Raw genomic sequence first — 2,683 nt, 5'->3', positions numbered from 1 at the left:
AATAAATAAATAAATAAATATTAAAACAACAAAATGTTGATACTTTTTCCATATTAAATCTAGATTCTTCACACAATATCAAAAAGCTCAGCCTGATCCAGTTTTATGTTACTTACACCTTATCCCTGCCTTTACTCTTCCCCCAGACATCTGCTGGAATGAATTAGTAAACTTACTAAGCTCTTTACTAACGTAGCAACCTCCTCATGGACTGTACTTTTTATCTTCCCTCCAGGAGCCTGTTTAGCCGTAGGTCTGGTTATAGATCTGGAGGCAATTATTGGTAGCCCTGAGGGACATCAGCATTATCTTGTCTGCCTTCTCCTTCAGGGAAACTCACTGCTGGTTTAGCAGACAGTGGTAGATTAATTTCCTCAAGGGTTTGGAAAGGTGGTATTTTAGGAGGTGAGGGTGGAGAGACTACTTCCTCAGGTGAGACGGACCTTTGAGAACCTAAGGACTCAAAGTTCTCAGCTTCAACAGCGTCCACGTACAGGATCACATTCTTTACCAGTCGATGGCCTTAATTTAGCCACCCACACCCTCCAAGGCTGGGACTTGAACTTTGGTGTAATTCAGCCAGCCTTATAATGAGGGAGCTCTGTGGCTGCCAGAGAGAAGATTCTCTCCCAGGGCTCACTTAGAAAACTCAAAGTTACTTAGGCACATCTGGAGTGGGTCCATTTTGTCACTGAGTTTGTTGTTGTCCTTCACTGTATTCTGAGATGCTAGAAGTTTGTTAATTTCATCACAGAGCATATTCTTTCCCTTGTCAGTTTATTCAGTGATGTTAGGAGCAAGAAACCAGCATCATCGTTTTCCATAAATTGTCAAGGTTTTATAAACAGAGTCACCAAATCCTTTGCTTTTCACAACTGGTGAATCAAGATAAATGAATGCAGAAAGAAAAAGAAAAAAGAAAAAAAAAAAACGGTGGGTACATGACTGCTGCTAGGTCTGGTGGAGGAGAAAGTTTATTTGTAGGTGTGAGGGAGAGCAAAGCCATGGGCAGAGACATCTGGGAGAGTCCAAAATGGACATGACCCTGAGTCAGGCCATGTGAGGAGATCAGGGAGGGGAGAGAGGAGAGTCAGGAGACCAAGAGACCAAAAGGAAACGGAGGTAAGGAGCACCAGGCATAGCCAAAATGGCTGGGTAATACAATAGGAAGAGCCACTGGGGAAAGGGCTGGGTAGGGCATGCGTGTTCCAGTCATACCCTGTAGCTGGTAGGGACAGAGGGATGCTGGGAGAACCTGGCGCCCAGGTCCACTCTGATATGTTAATTAGGCACTTCATTTTGGGGTTTGAGACCTAATAGTAATCAAATGCATTGAAGCTTGTGAAATATCCCAGCGTGGTGGTGTAGGCCTTTAATCCCAGCTCCTGGAGGCAAAGGCAGGTGGATCTCCAAGTTTAAGACCAGCCTGGCCTACAGAGTGAGTTTCAGGACAGCAAGGGACGCACAGAGAAACTCTGTCTCGAAAAACCAATAGAAGAAAAAAATCCCTCATAGGTGTACCCAGTCACCTGGATTTTAGTTAATTCCAGATGTGGTCAAGTTGACGGCCGAGAACGGCCATCACGATAGTAAGGACTCCAGACGGAGCACAGTACAGTGTTATTTGGTGCTTGTTGGATTTGGAATCTGCAACATCTTGCCACAGAAAGCAGTGAAAGAGGAGTCCAAAGCGCAGGTCCTGCCAGTTGGGTAGATGTTGACCAAATGGTACTTGAAGCTGCAGCTGGGACTAAGGACAGACCTTGTATTGATGGGGCAGTGGAAGGATTTTTCTCTAGGACCACAAAGGTACTGGAAGAGATATGTCCTGAGATAGTATGTCTTGAGAAACTCACAAGTTCAAATCTTACATGTTGTTGACATTTGGTCTCTTCTCTGAATGCCAAATCAAAATGTGCTCATTCAGATGAATAAGCCAGGAGGTGGTGAGCCAATCAGGAAGGAGTGAGAATTTGGAACTGAGTCCCCTTTGCTCCTGCTGTGGTCTCTCAGTGACATCAGGACAAGGCAGGACACCCCGCAGCATAACAGTCCTGGAAGATACAAGTCTCAGGTTGTGGCCTTCCTAGCTGCTTAAGGGTAGAGCAAACTGACTGTCCCGCCTCAAGTCTGAGGGCTACAGGTAGGAGCCAGAACATAAGGAAAAATAATAGGGCCTAAGAGTAGCCTATGGGCAAAAGACCTTACTACACAGCCTGATTCCATAATCGAAGATGAGGCTACTCCCTCTGAAGTTGGCCCCAGCTCCACCTGCATGCTATGGCAAGCTTGCACATAACACATCAACACATACAGTGCTTTTATTTTTAATTTATGTGTATGTGTTCACATTTGTGCAAATGACTACAGGGGCCAGAGGTGTTGAGTCCTCTGGAACTAAAATGATGGGAGGTGGTAAGTCACTCAGGGTGGGTGCTGGGAATCACATCCTGGTCTTCTGGAAAAGCAGGAAGTGCTCGTAACAACTAAGTCATTTCTCCAGCCCCAATAAAAGTGTTTTTAAAAGTGCCAGGGCCAGGCGAAGGTGGCGCCTTTAGTCCCAGCACTCGGGAGGCAGAGGCAGGTGGATCTCTGTGAGTTCGAGGCCAGCCTGGTCTACAGAGCTAGTTCCAGGACAGGCTCCAAAGCTACAAAGAAACCCTGTCTCAATAAATAAATAATT

Source organism: Alexandromys fortis, unplaced genomic scaffold, assembly GCF_014885135.2.
Source record: "Alexandromys fortis isolate MF-2015 unplaced genomic scaffold, M_Fortis_MF-2015_v1.1 scaffold_89, whole genome shotgun sequence".
NCBI classification, from domain to species: Eukaryota; Metazoa; Chordata; class Mammalia; order Rodentia; family Cricetidae; genus Alexandromys; species Alexandromys fortis.
Note: the sequence above shows the minus strand (reverse complement) of the source record.